This window comes from Geotrypetes seraphini, chromosome 2, assembly GCF_902459505.1.
Source record: "Geotrypetes seraphini chromosome 2, aGeoSer1.1, whole genome shotgun sequence".
Lineage (NCBI taxonomy): Eukaryota > Metazoa > Chordata > Amphibia > Gymnophiona > Dermophiidae > Geotrypetes > Geotrypetes seraphini.
This window is the reverse complement of record NC_047085.1, coordinates 492,815,572-492,836,065: the sequence shown is the minus strand read 5'-3', so window position 1 is coordinate 492,836,065 and position 20,494 is coordinate 492,815,572. Positions and strand designations below refer to the sequence as shown.

Sequence of the window (20,494 nt, the reverse complement as noted above, 5' to 3'; positions counted from 1 at the left end):
GGGCTGATGTATTTTCAAAGGTCTCCCTTTACAAAGCCATGGTAATGATTCCTCCACTGCAAATGCACTGAAGCCCATTCGATTCCTGTTTTGAAACTATGTTAGGGATCTTGTTTTTTCCAAGCACCATTCATTATAAAAAAAAAAAATCAGCTAGACATTGTAGGCGATGTGAATGGTGTCCCAGACTTATGGGAGTAATTCTACCAGCAGTCGTCTAAATTTAGATGGCAAGTGCGCAGGTAAGTTCCAGTGTTCTATTTATTTATTTCATTGCTTTTGTTATACCGCTTCTGAATGTAACATCAAAGCAGTTTACAACACTCCAATTAAAACAAACAAAAAAAAACAACCCCAACACCATTCTAAATCTATTTTTTAAAAAAAGATAAAACAATGCACACGTAAGTGAACACATAGAATTACATATAAAATACTTCTTCTAACCTTTAAAGCTCGAGGTTTAAACCTTCCTGAATTCATAGACAGACCTCTCATTCCATACATGTCGGCAAGATCCCTTAGTTCTAACACTCACATCTGTTATCCATTCCATCTTTACGACATATTAACATGAGACGTTCAACAATCTTTTCCGTCACCACACCCCAAATTTGGAACTCTACTCCACTTTATTTAAGGGAAGAAACGTCCTTAGACCATTTTAAATGAACACCAAAACCCTTTCTATACAAGGATGCTTTTGACTTATAACCATCCTATTAAGGACGCTCAGCATTAATTTTTTTCTGTTTAAAATTTTACAGATTGTTCCCCTTCCTGTATGTGCTTACCTTTTTTGTTTTTCTATAACTGATGTAGTTCCTCCCTCGTTCCCACTGTTTCAGTATGTCTATCGTATTTGTTGCTCATCCGAACATGAGTGTGTATGAATTATTTTATGTAATACCCATTTTTTTTAAATATTTAATTCTTTTTATTAATTTTTCAAATGACATGTCAAATATTCACTTGTACAGAAAGTTAGTGAGGTGAGAACTATATACCATATAAATCATATACAGTCCAATAAAGAAACTAAATACAAGAAAATCTTCTAACCAACTGAACTCAAGTCCTCAAATGTAGAACCAAGATTTCATTGGAGCGAACAAAGAAATATTATTAAAAGAAGAATAGAATGCAGACAAAACTGAGAGATAGGCAGATATAAAATTATGGAGCTGTTGTTTTCTCTTTATCCAGTCTAGACGTAGCCAGAAAAGCTGTTAATTGTTGTGGTTCAAAGAAAACATATTTAAATGAATGGTAGTAAATAATACATTTGCAAGGATGTCTCAAGTAAAAAGTTGCTCCCAGTGATGTGACTCCAGATTTCAACAACAAAAATTCTCTACGTCGCTTTTGAGTTTCTCTGGAAAGGTCAGGAAACATTTGTATTTTACAACCAAGGAACTCTTTGTGTCTATTTTTAAAGAAAAGTCTCAATGACCATGTTTTATCAATAGCGAGAGCTACAGTCAAAATCAAAGTGGAAGGTACAGCTGTTTCTCTATCTGAAGTTTCTAACAATTCAGAAACATTCAGTAATTCTTGATTTGCTGCTTTAACTTGCATTGGGGCCCCTTCTTTATTTGGCAAATAGTATACTGTAATACCCATTTTTAACTTTTATGTACTCCATTTAGAAGCTTGAATAAGCGGTATAGCAATGTTACTTACCGTAACAGTTGTTATCCAGGGACAGCAGGCAGCTATTCTCACTAGTGGGTGATGTCATCAGACAGAGCCCCGGTACGGACGTCTCACAAGCACGTGTTGCTTGTAGAAACTTAAAAGTTTCTAGACGCCCGCACCGCGCATGCGCCGGTGCCTTCCCGCCCGGAGATCCGGGCGTGTCTCCTCAGTTCAGGTAGCTAGCCTGAGAAGCCAACCCAGGGGAGGTGGGTGGGACGTGAGAATAGCTGCCTGCTGTCCCTGGATAACAACTGTTACGGTAAGTAACATTGCTTTATCCCAGGACAAGCAGGCAGGTATTCTCACTAGTGGGTGACCTCCAAGCTAACCTCAGTGGGATGGAGGGGGAGTTGGCGACTTAAGAGAATAAATTTTTCAATACTGTTTGGCCAAACTGTCCATCCCGTCTGGAGAGGGTATCCAGACAATAATGTGAGGTGAATGTGTGAACCGAGGACCAGGTGGCAGCCTTACAAATTTCCTCGATTGGTGTTGATCTGAGGAATGCTACTGAGGCTGCCATTGCTCTGACCTTATGGGCTGTGACCTTACAAGGAAGTGATAATCCAGCCTGGGCATAGCAGAAAGAGATACAAGCCGCCATCCAATTAGAGATGGTGCGCTTTGATACGGGTCTTCCCAACTTATTAGGATCAAAGGAGACAAAAAGTTGAGGAGTGGTTCTGTGTGGCTTGGTGCGATCCAGGTAGAAAGCCAAAGCACGTTTACAGTCTAGAGTGTGAAGGGCCGATTCTCCGTGGTGAGAATGGGGCTTAGGGAAGAATACTGGAAGTACAATGGATTGGTTGAGATGAAATTCGGAGACCACCTTAGGCAGGAATTTCGGGTGAGTGCGGAGGACCACCTTGTCATGATGGAATACTGTGAATGGTGGATCCGCCATCAATGCCTGGAGTTCGCTGACTCTGCGAGCGGACGTAAGGGCTACAAGAAAAAGCACTTTCCAGGTGAGATACTTAAGAGGGGCCCTGTTGAGTGGTTCAAACGGGGGCTTCATGAGACGGGAAAGGACTACATTGAGGTCCCAAACTACTGGGGGTGGTTTGAGAGGAGGGTTAACATGGAAGAGTCCTTTCATAAATCTGGCGACCACCGGATGGGCCGAGAGGGGTTTCCCTTGTAGGGGCTGGTGGAAAGCCGCAATAGCGCTCAGGTGGACTCGTATGGATGTAGACTTGAGCCCAGATTGAGATAGGTGTAGGAGATAGTCCAGCACGGAGGATAAGGAAGCTCGCTGAGGTTCCTTTGATTTAGAAACACACCATGAGGAGAATCTAGTCCATTTCTGGGAGTAGCATTGTCGAGTGGCGGGCTTCCTGGAAGCTTCCAAGACCTCCCTCACTTCTTGTGAGAATTGGTGAGGGGTTACGTTGAGAGGAACCAAGCTGTCAGGTGGAGAGACTGCAGGTTGGGATGAAGCAGTGATCCTTGATGTTGAGTAAGTAGTGAAGGAAACACTGGAAGTGGTACTGGTTCCCTGCTGCTGAGTTGAAGTAGGAGGGAGAACCAAGGTTGTCTGGGCCACCGAGGAGCTATTAGAATCATGGTAGCCCGTTCGAGTTTCAGCTTGACCAGAGTCTTCTGGATCAGCGGGAATGGTGGGAACGCATATAGAAATCGTTTCCCCCAGTTCAGTAGAAAAGCATCTGCCTCGAGGCGATGAGGAGTGTAGATCCTGGAGCAAAACTGAGGCAGTTTGGAGTTGTGGGGAGCCACAAAGAGGTCTATCTGAGGCGTCCCCCACTGCGTGAAGATTTGGTGAAGGGGGCTGGAATGGAGAGTCCATTCGTGCGGTTGTAGCAGACGGCTTAGTTTGTCTGCTAAGACGTTGTTCTCCCCCTGAATGTAGACAGCTCTGAGGAAGGCGTTGTGGCGCACCGCCCAGTCCCAGACTCGTAGAGCTTCCTGGCAAAGGAGGGCCGAGCCCGTGCCTCCTTGCTTGTTGATATAATACATGGCGGCCTGATTGTCTGTGCGAATGAGGATCACCATGTCGTGAAGTAGGTGTTGGAAGGCTTGGAGCGCATTGAAGATGGCTCTGAGCTCCAGTAGATTGATTTGATGTAGTCTTTCCGCACTGGTCCAGAATCCTTGGGTGCGGAGACCATCCAGGTGGGCCCCCCATGCATAGTTCGACGAATCGGTTGTGAGGACTTTCTGATGGGGGGGAGAGTGCAACAGCAAACCTCTGGATAGATTCGAAGAGGTCATCCACCAAAGTAGAGACTGCCGAAGAGCAGGTGTGACTAAGATGTGTTTGGTTAGTGGATCGGACGTCTGATTCCACTGTGATGCCAGGGTCCACTGGGGGATCCTGAGATGGAGTCTGGCAAAGGGTGTCACATGTACTGTGGAGGCCATATGGCCCAGGAGCACCATCAGTTGTCTCGCCGGTAGGGTTTGGCGAGTAGACACCGACTGGCAGAGATGGAGAAGGGACTCCATGCGTTGCAGAGGCAGGAATGCTCGGAGTCGAGTGGTGTCCAGGACCGCTCCGATGAAGGGGAGGGACTGGGTGGGTTGTAGATGAGACTTGGAAAAGTTGATCTCGAAGCCCAAATTCTGGAGGAAGTAGGTTGTAGCCAAGACCGCCGAAGTGACCTCTGGGGCTGACGGGGCCTTGATGAGCCAGTCGTCGAGGTATGGGAACACCTGTAGGCCCCTGTCTCGGAGTGCCGCGGCCACTACCACCAGGCACTTTGTGAAGACTCTGGGGGACGAAGAGAGGCCGAATGGTAGCACTCGATACTGTAGGTGCAGATTTCCCACCCGAAATCTGAGGAACTTTCGGGAGGCCGGGTGAATGGGGATGTGAGTGTAGGCCTCCTTGAGATCCAGGGAGCATAACCAGTCGTTCTGCTCGAGGAGGGGGTATAGAGAAGCCAAAGTCAACATGCGAAACTTCTCTTTGACCAGAAACTTGTTGAGGGCCCGAAGGTCTAAAATGGGTCGCAGGTCGCCTGTTTTCTTCGGGACGAGGAAGTACCGGGAGTAAAACCCTCGGTTCAACTGGTCTGACGGGACCGGCTCGACGGCCCGAAGCTGAAGTAAGGTTTGGACTTCCTGAAGAAGAAGGGCGGTCTGTGTCGAGCTTGAAGGATACTCTCTTGGAGGATGGTCCGGGGGGACCCGGTGGAAGTGAAGAGAGTATCCTTCTCTTATGATGGTAAGGACCCATAGGTCCGTGGTTATGGCCTCCCATCGATGGTAAAAAAGATGGAGGCGGCCCCCTATGGGAGAGGCTGAGGGGTGCAGAACGGTGTCGGTTATGCTCCCCGGAGGGGAGTCAAAAGGGCTGGGGAGCCTTGGGTGCAGCCGGTGGCTGAGGTTTTTGCTGAGACTTCTGGGGAGGTTGTCTCTTCGCAGGTTGTCTCGCAGCGGGCGTTTGTCTGGGCATGTAACGCCGCTGGTAAATCAGGGGTGGCCTGGAAGGTCGAGACTGTTGAGGTTTGGGTTTGGGCCGCAGGATGGATTGAAAAGATTTTTCATGATCCGACAGCTTCTTGGTAACCGTTTCGATAGATTCATCGAACAGGTCAGCTCCCGCACATGGTACGTTGGCGAGTCTGTCCTGGAGGTTGGGATCCATATCGATTGTACGGAGCCATGCCAGGCGACGCATGGCTACCGCGCTTGCGGCAGCACGTGCCGAGAGTTCGAATGCATCGAAGGAGGATTGCATCAGCTGGAGGCGTAATTGGGAGAGGGAGGCTACCACTTCCTCGAACTCGAATCGAGCTTGGGTGTCTATGAACGGAGTGAACTTGCGGAGCACCGGCAAGAAGAACTCCAGATAGGAAGAGAAAAAGAAATTGTAGTTCAGCACCCGTGATGCCATCATGGAGTTTTGATAGAATTTTCTACCAAATTTGTCCATCGTTCTCCCCTCTCGGCCCGGCGGCACAGAGGCGTAGACCTGAGAGGGATGAGAGCGTTTAAGAGAGGACTCAACCAGTAGGGATTGGTGGGAGAGTTGAGGGCCCTCAAACCCTTTATGGTGCACGATGCGGTATCGAGCATCGAGTTTGCTGGGAATCGCCGGTATGGAGTACGGTGTTTCGAAACACTGCATGAAGGTCTGATCCAGCAATTTATGCAGGGGGAGCCGAAGCGACTCCGTTGGAGGGTTAGGTAAATGCATGGTGTCCAGATACTCCTTGGAGTATCGGGAGCCCGTGTCAAGGGTCACATCCAGATCATCCGCCATTTGTCGGAGGAATGATGAGAAAGACAATTGATCCGCCAGCGTCGGTCTGTGGGACGGGCTGGAGGAGGAAGAGGCCTCCGGATCCATGGACATCGGGGAGTGGCAAGGAGAATCGGGTACGGGTGTCTCCTCGTACTCCGGTCCCTCCGGAGGGGACACCTCCGAGGAGGAGTATCCCATACGTTGCAGTTTTTTTCTGCGGTGACACCTCCGAGTGGCGTGAAGAGTGCCAGGATGAGTGTCTTGATCGGTGCCCGTCTCGGTGGCGGGACGGGGATCGGGATCGTCTGTGCATTGCATGGTCTCCCGAGGCCCCCAAGTGGTGGATAGGGCTGGAAGCGGTGGATCGCAACTGGGGTTGCGATGCGGATTCTTGCGATGCTACCCAAGTCTGGTAAGGAGTACGGAAGAACTCTTCCTGACTATGCCCAGGGCTTTGAGTATCGATCGGAGGTCTGGTCCCATGTTGGCGCGGAGGCGTAATGGGCTCTAATGGCGGCATATCGGTAAGCGAGGCTTGCCGCATGGGCATCGCCGCCCTCCCCCGTTCGTCCTCGTCAGTTTTCGAGGTCGAACGGCGTGGAGGAGGGGGAGGGGGCGGACCGCCCCTTTGGACCGGTACCGGGAGGTCACCCTGTATGGCAGCGATGAGCCCGGGTCCGATGGTCTGCATGAGCTCAACGAATTGAGCTTCCAGCATTGACCGTAGCGAAGCCGATAAGGAGGGATCCGCACCGAAAGGGGGTCCTCCTGCACGGTCATCGTGCTCCTTCGAGGTCGAGTGCTTCTGCTTAGTAGCTTTCGGCACTTTGATGACCACTGGTGGTACTGTGGAAGGAAGAGGTACCTGAACCGAGGAGACCGGGGCAGGCACCGACGTCGAGCTCGTGGATGTTGTCGGGATGAACGATGCCGGTTTCACCACACTCGATGCAGGAGGGGTCGATACCGGTTTCGCCCGAACCAGGGAGGTATCAGATGAAGTGGAGGCTGAAGGATCCTTAGCTGCGTCCATCTTGAACATCGATTCCCACAATAGGCAACGCCGTTTGAATGAGCGTGCCGTAAGGGTAGAGCAAGGCCTGCACGATTTCAGAATGTGGTCAGGACCCAAACACTGCAAACAGCGCCGGTGAGGGTCCGTGAGTGAAATCGCGCGTTGGCACTTGCTGCACTTTTTAAACCCGGTGATTGGCCGGGACATAGGCCGGAAAATCTCCGCCGCGAGGTCGAAGCCTGTGGGCCTGAGCCACGTGGCCGGCCCGTTCGACCCGCCGGAGGAAATAATCTTTTTTTTTTTTTTTTTTTTTTTTAAACTGAAAAAGAAATGTACTGTTAACTATAATTAAAAGAAAGCGAAAAACGCGGACAAGGAAGGCAAATTTAACTGAATTCAGCTAGCGCATGATGAAGTTGAACTTCTCAGCTCCGCGGAAAGAAAAGAACTGAGGAGACACGCCCGGATCTCCGGGCGGGAAGGCACCGGCGCATGCGCGGTGCGGGCGTCTAGAAACTTTTAAGTTTCTACAAGCAACACGTGCTTGTGAGACGTCCGTACCGGGGCTCTGTCTGATGACATCACCCACTAGTGAGAATACCTGCCTGCTTGTCCTGGGATAAAACAAATTTTTAAAAAAACTTGGAAACACGTGTAAATAATCTGGTTAGGCACTATTCTTTGATGGCGCCCTTTGCAGATGGGCACTCACAAGGCATGAGAAGGGCAGGGCACACGCTTCCATTGCATAAATTGTAGAATAGATGATCGATCTGCTTACTTTTTCAACCGAGGTATGAGCATTTAAACTGGCTCTGTGGCTGGCACAAGATGGGAAGGTGCTTTAAGCTTCAACAAATGATCAACAACCAAGACAATAAATCAAAAGCAAAATTCTTGGGTTTAGGCTGGGAAGGAGGGAAAACGGAGAAAATGAAGGCAGATATTACGAGGGGGTGCCGAAACATTCCCAGTCCAACCAAGAAACGAATGATGTGGAGCCATGAAATTTACAAGTTATTCCACCTATTCATTCCTAAGTTCAACACACTTGGCACATTTATCTGAAGTTTCTGTAACCTCAAAAAACACTCTGATGTCTGGTCGCTGAAATACCGCTCTGCTGCTGCAATCACCTCCAAATCACTCAAAAATTGTTGCTCTTTCAAACTCCTTTTTAAGGTTTGGAAACAGAAAATACTCAGACGGAATAGGTGGATGGTGAGTAGGGTGGATGGTCTATGCACGGAAACCCCATCCGCATCAAAACAGCCATCATTTTGCCAGCCTTGTGAGCAGGTGCATTGTCTTGCAAAAAGAGAACCCCTTTATGCCGCTTCTGTCTCTTTTTTTCTTTCAATGCCTCCTTTAAATTACAATTTATTTACCTATCCACTGGCTGTAGCTACAGGTCTTTTTTGGATAGGATGCTAGCATTTCAAGAAAGTAAAGAGTCCTGGTTAGGTATTATATTAGTGGAATCATGCAATCTTACATCGTATTTCAAAAAGAGATTAAGAGTGTACTATTTTATAAATTCATTTCTTAACTGAAGCTTTATTCATAACAAAAATCTTATACTGTCTATACTCTAGGTAACATGTACTTTAACTACCAATATTTTGTACTTCGCTGATTGTCCAGTTTCTCTTCTGTGTAAACCACCTAGAAGTCATTCAATTGTTGGCGGTATAGAAGAATAAAGTTATGTTATGTTATGTTTAATCAGCACAAGATACAGTAGTAGTCTACATTATCTGTTTGGCCCCTTGGAAGATAGTCAGTCATTACAACACCTTTTTGATCCCAAAACACTGTGGCCATGACCTTTCCTGCTGACTTTTGGGTCTTGAATTTCCTTGGCCTTGAAGCACCTGAGTGAGTGGACTGTTGTTTTGTCTCAGGATCATAGTGGTGTAACTATGTTTCATCAACAGTAACTAGCTGTGCCAAAAAGTTGACACCAGTTTGATGAAAATGCTGCAAAATCACTTGGAAAGGTCTACTCAATGTTGTTTCTCATCAGCATTCAAACATTTGAGTACCCACTTGGCTGACAGCTTCTGCATACCCAGCTACTCCTGGATTATACACCCTACATGTTCCTTGGATAGCTGTAGTGTCTCAGCAATTGTTTTAGCTGATATTCAACGATCTACCAAAATCAGGTCATGGACATGATCAACAATTTCAAGAGTTGACACCATTTGAGGCCTCCCAGACCTTGCTGCACCTTCGGTCTCAAAATCTCCATGCTGAATTGTCACTCAATGTTTGCATCTTAAATTTATGGATTTCCTTTGGAGTTTTCTTCTGCAGGAATAGGAACTTCATGACTGCTCAGAGTTCCATACTTTTCATTTATATGGTTCAATTGATGAACTGAAACATGGCATTACAATTTTGCAAATTGGCACTTTACAAAATAAAATTACACTGTTTTCAGCTACAGTGGCAAAACAATGCTCAGAATTTAGGAAGTTGGTAATCTCATCATGCAAGGGTTCCTTTTTGCAAGGTTTGGTGGACATATCTCAGATGGGTCAAACAGTTACCAGATCAGAAAGACAACTCTAGGTTCATCAAGGATCTGATGCTGCTCAAATTCAAGACAGTTTGGCATTTTCATTGCCGGAGATCCCAATGAACTCTAGCAATCTAAGATTTCTCAGTTTCCTCAATATTTGCTTATTTTATGAAATTATGTTTTAGAGATACATATGCTATTGCTCTTTCTAAACTTCATCACTTTCCATCGATGCAAGGCCAAAGAGGAGGCCAAAAAAGGAGGACAGGATGTTCTTGTTATGCCCGATATCTTTCATGTCTCTCTAGTGGTAACGAATAGCACTAAACTAATCAAGAACCCTTCTTCCTACAGTAGCTTTGTAATTTCATTTAAAAACAGCAGCACTGGCTGCAGTTTCTACTTTTCTAATGTGTTTTTCTTATTTGAGTGGTGTGGCATTAAATCCAGAAAATCTTTTGCTTGTATGGAGCTCTGATGAGGGACAGCACTTTCTGTAGGCTCCTGTTTAAGAATAAGCATATGAGGAATGAAAACAGAACAAAAATTAGACGGAAACAAAGAAGAAACTCCACGATTAGTTCACTTTAACTGCAACTTGAATTTATGTTAAAAATAAAACTGCTTACTGGGTCTGTTGATCTGAGCTGCCACTTTAAAAGATCTCCAGCTTTTGGGGCTGGCACAAGTTTGCTGAAAACGCAGTTCAGCAGGTACAATCTGTAGAGATTAAGAAATGGGACCTAGGAGTACTAAAATTAGCTTTGACATTCAGCACGAAGAAGAGGGATAGCTTTAGGCAGATATGCTAAGTAGAAACACACATCAGCAAAACGGAGCATCCTACAGCTCATGTTTCACACTGCTGCTGAATAGGAGAATATAGACGCCGTCTTCTACTGTATTCTTGCAAGCTTGGGGGCTCAGCTGTGTATTAAGATGAACCAAAAAAAAAATCAGTGTGGTTTCCTAAAGCACACTAAAAAAACGATGACCCAGACCAATACCTATATATGGGAGCTGCAACCTGGACCTGTCCCATGTGCTCACATTACCAGAGTTCCATTCAAATCTTGTTAATGAAGGCATTTGCTATTACCCCTCAACATAACATAACATTATACTTATAGACCGCGTTACCCAAAAAGTTCTACGCGGTTTACAAAAGATTATAAACATTAAACATAATCGTATATTTGAATGAGTCAGTTAGTCAGGTAGTTGGAGAAAAGATGTCTGAAAGAAACAGCTGTGAGCAACAATGATTGAAATTCTTTTTCATGAGAAGCTGCCTGAGATGCTAAAGAGTGATTTAGGAATTTCTTGCTTTTACAACCTTTTACAGAAGGGAAATTGAACAGAGCATGATTTTTTCTACTGCATTTGTGCATAGCTATGGAAAAACTATTAGCCAGATAAGTAGGAACTACACCATATAAAACCTTGTAACAAAAACAGCCCAACTTGAACAATACCCGAGCTTCCACAGGCAACCAATGCAATTCGCAATAACACACAAAAAGAGCGCACGAATCCTAACGCCGTGGGGACCCCCATCTAGTTGGGTTTTCAAGATATCCCTAATGAATATGCATGAGGCAGATTTGCATACCTGTCACCTCCATCCTGTGCAAATCTGCCTCAAGCGTATTCATTAGAGATATCTTGAAAACCCGACTGGTTGAGGGCTCAGAAGCAACATGTGTCTTCTATGGCTCTTATGGGAGATCTGCATCTCCAACTGCCTGTTGCTTGGCACCGCTGCTCTCGTTCAACATCAGGTTACGCAAAGCAAGCCATTTCACCATCAGCCAATTAAAGGGTTAAGAACCATGGTCCTAACGTATCTCCTCATTTTATAAACTAGATTGTGGGTGCCGTTCTAGAATACCACACTTATGCATGTAACTTAATTGGTTAATTGGCTGAAAATTGGTGTTTAACTATCACTAAGTACCAATGATTGGTGTTAAGTTACCAATTGATCGTTGACCTAGCTCATGTCTCTGTGGCAACAATGAAAGATGCTTTGGCCACCTCTAAGGCTCCCGTGATCTTCAGCCACTCTTCTGCGTATACCATCTGTCAACATTGACGGAATGTGCCCGATGAGGTGCTCAGGATGGTGAAGGAAAAACATGGTCTGGTGATGGTGAACTTCTATAGCGATTATGTGTCCTGCAATTCAAAGGCTAACCTGACTCAAGTAGCAGATCACTTTGACCATATTAAGAAGATCGCAGGCCATGAAGCTGTTGGATTTGGTGGAGATTATGACGGTGTCTCCAATGTTCCTGAGGGCCTGGAAGATGTTTCCAAATACCCCGATCTAGTGGCAGAATTACTCAGTAGGAACTGGTCAGAAGAAGAAGTCAAAGGTGCTCTGGCCTTAAACCTGCTGCGTGTCTTTGAGGCAGTGGAGAAGGTGAAGAATGACTTGGCCAACACCACAGCCGCTGATGAACCCATCTCCTTTGAACAAATCAAGGGGTCATGTCGAACCTCCTATGGATACAATGATGGAGGGAAGAGCTTACATGACCTGCCTACTTTTCCCATAATCTCACTCCTGTACATTCTCCTCATTGTAAAATAAAGCATTTGCAACATTTTGGTTGACCAATACCTGGTCAGTCATAGACTCCATGTTGTTTACCAGTCTTTTAACCACTGTGGGCAAGACATTCTATTGTTCAACGGTTCCTCCATTCTGCGTCTATTCCTTTCTCTCCTCTCTTCAACCTTCCAAAGTACTTTAGATCAATGTAGTCTTGTTAGAATGTTTATTTTCTTATTTTTTCCTCTCTCTCTATTTTTCACTTCTTTATTACTCTCCAGGTACTTTAGTTAGATTGTGAGCCTTCGGGACAGTAAGGGAATTTCTAAGTACCTTTCTTACTTATAATTTTAATGTATATTTTCTGTAAACCGCTTAGAACCTAACGGATTAGCGGTATATAAGAAATAAATTACATTACATTACTAGTTGTTAGTTCAGTAAATGGGGAACAGGGTCTGACTGGTGACTGTGCAAATCATCTACTCTTCCATTGCCCCAGGTACAAAAACTAAGGGCTCCTTTTACAAAGGCACGCTAGCGGTTTTAACGCTCATATTAGCGCGCGCTAAACCGCCGGACGCGCTAGCCGCTACCGCCTCCTCTTGAGCAGGCGGTAGTTTTTGGCCAGCGCGAGGGTTAGCGCGTGATGAAAAGTCACGCGCGTTAACCCCGCTAGCGCGCCTTTGTAAAAGGAGCCCTAAGTATCTGTATATTAAAAAAAAAAAAAAAGTAAACTGTTTTGATAGTAACCACAGAAAGGCGATATATCAAGTCACATCCACTTTCCCTTAATTAGCACTTATCTATTTCATTTTCTATCCCGTATTCCCCAAAGAGCTCAGAGCGGGTTACAGCAAAGACATACATGCTATAGAGTTAACAGGTTATGATTTGCCATAACTACAGTACATGCTTACAATGCCAGTTTTTATCATAACTTGACACATACAAGGGGTCTAACACTAGCTGTTATGTCCATAAGTGTATTAAGCATATATTATATAAAATTAGCACATGACTTATATAGTGCACATGTACATAAGGGTTACCCATACTGGGACAGACTGAAGGTCCTTGAAGTCTAGTATCCTGTTTCCAACAGTGATCAAACCCAGGTCACAAGAACCTGGCAAGATCCCGAAGAGTAAAACAGATTTTACGCTGCTTATTCTAGAAATAAACAGTGGATTTCCCTAGTCCACCTTAATAATGGCTTTTATAAACGTTTAGGAAATTATCCACCCCTTTTTAAAACCCCGCTAAGCTAACTGGTTTCACCACATTCTCTGGCAATGAATTCCAGAGTTTAATTACATGCTGAATGAAGAATGTTTTCTCTATGACTTAGTAGCTTCATCGCATGCCCCCTAGTCCTTGTTTCACATCTACCCTTTTCCACTCCACTCAGTATTTTATAGACCTCTGTCATATCACCCCTGAGCCCTCTCTTCTCCAAGCTGAAGAGCCCTAGCTGCTTTAGCCTTTCCTCATAGGAAAGGTCTCCCCATCCCTTTTCCATTTTCATTGCCCTTCTCGGTACCTTTCCTAATTCTGCTGTCTTTTTTTAGATAGTGACCAGAATTACACACAATATAAAGGGGTGTTGACATTAGGACTGTACTGAATATTCATATTCAATTTGATTTGACCCCCAATAGTGCCCCAAATACATTTATATTCATCCAAACAGTGATTTAAATTCAAATACAAATAATCCAGAACTTTTAATATGCTAAAATCTATTGAAATAAATACTTGATCTCTGATATCATGTTGCCTCATTTATTGTATTAAATCTCAATGTTCGTTATTCGTATTTGGCATTCATATTCAGCCAAATAATATTTTTCAATGCTTTGGTGGATCAGTTGCGACAATGTATTGATTGGTTTCAATTCAAGAAACAGCTAAAAATGCAATTGTTTGTCACTGCATTCTTATGACTTAAGGAGTTCTTTGGAAAAGATAGTTCTCCCCTGTTGATTTTAAGATTTGTTTGTCATAATTATTAAGTGGTATAGAAACTTTTAAAATAAAAAACAATAACTAAATTTGAATTCAGTTGAATAGTAAAATACGCTATTTAGTCCTGCTCCAGTTGACATGGGTGGGTTATGGGCGTTCCAACGATGTCGATGCACATTTTATAGATTCTTGGCATTTATGTGTACTGCTGCATTTAGGTGTGAACTTAATTAGTTGTGCCTAACTTTAGGCATGCGATTGCCAACTTACACTAGTATTTTATAACAGCTTATACATGCAAATGTGCTATTATACAATATTGGCTTAGGCTCCGATTCTATAAAAACATGGCAGATAAAGGGCAAATGGCTCATCCACAGCATCCACCATCTCCTCTCCCTATTGGCTAAGGCTCTTAACACTTGCATTGTGATGTCATAGAGCTTTAATGGTTCTAGAAACATGATGGCAGATAAAAGGCCAAATGGCCCAACCTGTCTGCAGTAACCATTAACTCTTCCTCTGTAAGAGAGCCCATGTGCCTATCCCATGCTTTCTTGAATTCAGTCTGCCTAAAGTTAGGTGCTTAGAGAATGACAAGGGGACACATTTTTCCATCCCCGCAAGTTCTTTTCCTGCCCCTGCCCCATTCCTGCAAGCTCCATCCTTCTCTGCATAAGCCTTAAATACTTTAATATCATAAGTGTTCGAGGTTTGTGCAGTTAAAGCAGAGCTTATAGGAATGGGGCAGGGACAGCGACAAAACTCACAGATGGGACAGGAAAATTGAGTTCCTACAGGACTGGGAACAAGTTTGTCCCCGTGTCATTCTCTAATCGGCATCTAATTTAATTGAGCTGTAGGCATGCAACACTTCACACTCAGCTTTAATTGGACTTAACTGAAACTTAGGCACCTAACTTGAAAAATTAAATTCTATAAACAGTAGGCACCTAACCCAAAAAGTAGGGGTTGTTAGGGGTGGATCATGGGCGTGTTTTTGAGTTAAGTGCCTCTTTATGAATCATGCGCCGTTAGGCTCTGATATCGGCACCTAATTTTAGGCATAAATTTGGGATGCCTAAATGTTGGAATGCTGAGCATCATTCTATAATGGGCATCTAAGTTTTATAGAATCAGTACCAATATTGGGGCCTAACTTTAGACGGACTTTATAGAATCAGGGCCTTAAGTGTCTAATTTTTAGCATATTTTGTAGACCTGGCCCCATAAAGCTGGGAATTTAACTCCAGCCCTGTGGTAGATTATAGTGCCAGTACTAGTGTAGGCTGCTGTGTTAGCAGAACTTACTTGTGATGAGTTCCCTTGTGTAGACAGCATTTTGCTGCTACTAGACATATGCAGCCCTGTACAGATTATATGCAGGTCCTTTCATTTTCCCTAGTGGGCTCAATCTAAGTTTCTATACCTGGGGCAAAGGAGGGTTAAGCGTCTTGCTCAGGATCACAGTGAGCTACAGTGAGAATTGAACCCAGTTCCTCAGGATCTCAGTCCACTGCACCAACCATTAGGCTACTCCGCCTTGCAGGACTGAAAATTAAGCACCACTACAGCTGGCAGTTAGTATTCATTTATTCACCACACTTCGGCAATGATTGGTCCTTTAAAAGTAGGCCAACACACACAAGCCTATATGAGACAAAATTGGTTCATAGACAACGGCACGAAAGACAAAAGCGCGCGCCGCCGCACCACTCTAAATTACAGTTTTTAGGGGCTCCGACGGGGGGTTTTGTTAGGGAACCCCCCAGTTTACTTAATAGACATTGCGCCGGCGTTATGGAGGGTTTGGGGGGGTTGTAACCCTCCACATTTTACTATAAACTGAACTTTTTCCCTAAAAACAGGGAAAAAGTGAAGTTTTCAGTAAAATGTGGGGGGTTACAACCCCCCACAACGTGGCACGATCTCTATTAAGTAAAGTGGGGGGTTCCCCCCACGCCCCCCCGTCAGAGCGCTAAAAACAGTAATTTAGAGCGGCGCAGTGGCATGCGCTGCGCTCAATTGTCTGGGCGCGCCTTTGTCCCAGCGCGCTTTTGACTTGACACCGACAAAATTAGACAATCAAAAACAACCACACTCTCAAAATGTTTGCAGCACAGTAAACACACACCCCACGTAAAAGCTAAGGAGTGATCCACAAATAGTTTCCCAAAAGTCTACATAGAAACAAAATAGGGATTAGCAAGCATTAACTAAATGGCTTAATATTGTGAAAATTATCACAAGGTAGGAAAAAGCCTCATATCCCCTCCTCCAACCCAACAATATGTTAAAATTGTAGATAAATAGGAGGCTTTGTAGGGGTTGATATAATCACTGGCATAAAAAACCTCCTCTACTATCTTTCACTATATAAAAGCCTTATGCAATGCAGTAGAATCCCTAAGTTGTTTAAACTACATTGAGAGACTACAATGATTAAGCAGCTAAGGCTTCATCAGAGCAATACTGATTGTGTCTTTCTCTCACCAGGGCAACTCCACATCAACTCCACAACTTAATCTGGAGAACAGATTTCACGTACTGCAAGAAGAGACTGCCGATGTGAAGCAGGACCAGGTTCAACACGTGTCATCATCCCCAGGGACAGCAGATCGACCCCCCCAAAAGAAGCAGAGAGTAATAACCATTGGGGACTCCATGCTGAGAGGCACCGAGGGACCAGTATGCAGGCCAGATATACAGTCAAGGGAGATCTGCTGTCTGCCTGGAGCCAGAATACGTGATGTGACCGCCTGCCTTGACAGACTTCTTAGGCCCCAGGACCACTTCCCCATGCTGCTCATCCACGTTGGAACGAATAACACAGCCAAGAACAGCGTGGAGGACATAGCTAGAGACTTCAGAGATCTGGGGAAGAGGCTGAAGCGGACAGATGCACAGGTAGTATTCTCTTCAATTCTTCCTGTTAGGGGCAAGGGAAGAGAGAGGGACGAACGTATCCTGAAGACGAATGAGTGGCTACAACGCTGGTGCCGGGAAATGAACTTCGGATTCCTGAACCATGGAGAGACGCTGCAGGGACTCCAGGGACCAGACGGACTACACCTGACCAGCAGAGGTAAGAATGTCTTCGGACATCGTCTAGCCCGCCTACTTAGAAGGGCTTTAAACTAGGTAAGTTGGGGGAGGGTACCCACTTATATACAGGAGCAGTAAGTATCAACCCTGATGTGATGATCCAAAACTCCGCTTCTAGGTACGAGGTAAGTACCCTCACTGCTAAAGATTCGCTAGGAGACTCTTTGATACAGAGGGGTAGCTCTCTACATGGGTTTAGCAAACACAAACAGTGGAGAGCTATGTATGTTAACGCACACAGTTTAGGGAATAAATTTCTAGAACTGGAAACAGAAATAGTGGATGCAGACCTGGACGTGGTGGCAATATCCGAAACATGGTTCACAGACTCTCATGGGTGGGATATAACTATTCCAGGGTACAACCTGCTTCGCAAAGACAGAGAGGGTAAGTTAGGAGGGGGGGTTGCACGTTACATCAAAGAAAACATCAAAACAACCAGGATCACCGATGTCAAGTACACCGGGGAATCCATCTGGGTAAACCTGGCCAGAGGCAGAGAAAAATGTTTATACCTTGGGGTGGTATACAGACCTCCAAGACAATCGGAGGACAAGGACGCAGAATTAATTTAAGACATTGAGAATATCACTTTAAGGGGGGACGCCGTTCTGTTAGGGGACTTCAACATGCCTGATGTAGACTGGAATACACTCTCAGCAACAACTTGTGGGAGTAGGAGGATATTATCGTCCATGAAGGGAGTACGGCTTAAACAAATGATACATGAGCCCACTAGGGCCCAGGCCATCCTAGATCTAGTACTTACAAACGGAGAAAGCGTCTCGGAGGTCTCGGTGGGAGAAACGCTAGCCTCCAGTGACCATAACATGGTATGGTTCAACCTTAGGAAGGGCTTCCCTAAATCACAAACAAAAACGAGGATACTCAAATTCCGGGGCGCGGACTTCGCAAGCATGGGAGATTTCGTCCAGCAAACGCTACAGGTTCAGGAGGAAACTGATAATGTGGAAGCTATGTGGTCAATCCTGAAACTGACCCTACAGGAGGCAACTGTCCGTTACATAAAATCGGTAAATAAACAACAAAGAAACAAGAAACCTCAATGGTTCACGGATGAAATCTCGTATCTCATCAAGGAGAAAAAAAGAGCATTTCTTTCTTACAAACGTATGGGGAAAGGAGAAGCTAACAGTCAATACAGGGCCAGGTCTGCAGAGGTCAAAACAGCAGTTAGGGAGGCCAAACTACGAGTGGAAGAAAACCTAGCAAAGAACATTAAAAAAGGGGACAAATCCTTCTTCAGGTATATTAATGATAGGAAAAAGAACACCAGCGTGATAGTACGCCTTAGAACCCCGGATGGGAATTACGCAGAAGCAGACTCTGACAAAGCCAAACTACTGAATGAATACTTCTGCTCAGTCTTTACCTGCGAGGCACCTGGACACGGACCTCAGCTGGTATCAAATTCAAGCATGGAAGACCCATTTCAGAACTTTGAGTTCACACCGGCTGACATTTACAGCGAACTGGCAAGGCTCAAGGTGAACAAAGCCATGGGACCAGACAAAGTGCACCCAAGAGTGCTCAGAGAGCTGTGCGGAGTCCTGGCAGAGCCATTAGCCATACTCTTCAATCTTTCCCTAAGGACGGGGAGAGTCCCACTAGACTGGAAAACAGCTAACGTCGTTCCTCTGCACAAAAAGGGTTGCAGAGCAGAGGCTGCGAATTACAGACCGGTGAGTCTCACATCGATAGTGTGTAAACTCATGGAAACACTACTTAAACGCAAGTTAGACATGATCTTGGAGGATGGGAATCTGAGGGATCCCAATCATCATGGATTCACTAGGGGTAGGTCATGTCAATCTAATCTCATCGGCTTCTTTGATTGGGTAACAACGAAGCTGGACTCCGGGGAGTCTCTGGACATAGTATACTTGGATTTTAGTAAAGCTTTTGACAGTGTCCCACACCGCAGGCTTTTAAGCAAGATGAAATCAATGGGGATAGGTGAGACGCTAACTACTTGGGTCCAAGATTGGCTGAGTGGTAGACTTCAAAGGGTGATGGTCAATGGCACCTTCTCTGAAACATCGGAAGTGACCAGCGGAGTCCCACAGGGCTCAGTCCTGGGTCCACTCCTTTTTAACATATTCATAGGGGACTTGACACGAGGGCTTCAGGGTAAAGTAACATTATTCGCCGATGACGCCAAAATATGCAATATAGTAAGGGAAAATGATTTGCAGGATTGTATGACGCAGGACCTGATTACATTGGAGAACTGGTCCTCAACATGGCAGCTGGGCTTCAACACCAAGAAATGTAAGGTCATGCACCTCGGTAGCAGGAATCCATGCAAAACCTACACCTTAAATGGAGAAACGTTGACCAGGACGATAGTTGAGCGAGACTTGGGAGTGATCATCAGTGCAGACATGAAGGTTGCAAATCAGGTGGAAAAAGCATCATCCAAGGCAAGACAAATGATGGGATGTATCAATAGAAGTTTCGCAAGCAGGAAACCTGAGGTCATATTGCCACTGTACAAAACCATGGTAAGACCTCACCTGGAGTACTGTGTGCAATTCTGGAGGCCACATTACCGCAAAGATGTGCTTAGAGTCGAGTCGGTTCAGCGGATGGCCACTAGGAATATTTCGGGGCTCAAGGGTCTCTCGTATGAGGAGAGACTGAACAAACTGCAGCTCTACACTCTGGAGGAACGCAGGGAGAGGGGAGACATGATTGAAACGTTTAAATACATCACGGGTCGTGTCGAGGTAGAAGATGACATCTTTCTACTCAGGGGACCCTCGGCCACAAGAGGGCATCCGCTCAAACTCAGAGGAGGGAAATTTAGGGGTGACATTAGGAAGTATTTCTTCACGGAAAGAGTGGTAGGGCACTGGAATAAGCTTCCGGAGCAGGTGGCCAAGGCCAACAGCGTGCTTGACTTTAAGAATAAATGGGACATCTACGTGGGATCCCTACAGAGGCCTAGTAAGACACTCAGACTTGATAGGGCGAGTCAGTAGAGTGGGCAGACTTGGTGGGCTATGGCCCTTTTCTGCCGTCACCTTTCTATGTTTCTATGTGTCTGAAAGAGACGTACCGTCGATGATGGCCAGCGTTTCACTTCAAAAAAGCTGCTTCAGGACGTACAGGTAACCAATCTCTTAGTGAAGCTCCAAGTCAAAAAACATGGTGGCTTCTCAGACCTATGTAGACTCTTGGGAAACTATTTGTGGATCACTCCTTAGCATTTACGTGGTGTGTGTGTTTACTGTACTGCAAACATTTTGAGAGTGTGGTTGCCTTTAAAAGTAGGAACATCTAAAAGATCCTAGAAGCAGATGAAGTGTTCTGGGCTAGTAGATCTTCAAAAGTTAGCAGCCATAAGAAGGGAAATGTTATTCAATACTTTAAAAACTAAACAGTAATTTG

General features: G+C 45.2%; 1 pseudogene; it reads left to right on the top strand.

Moving 5' to 3' along the window:
- The first annotated feature begins 396 nt into the window (after positions 1-396).
- On the top strand, positions 397-12,046 carry LOC117354943 (annotated as a pseudogene).
- The last annotated feature ends 8,448 nt before the right edge of the window (positions 12,047-20,494 follow it).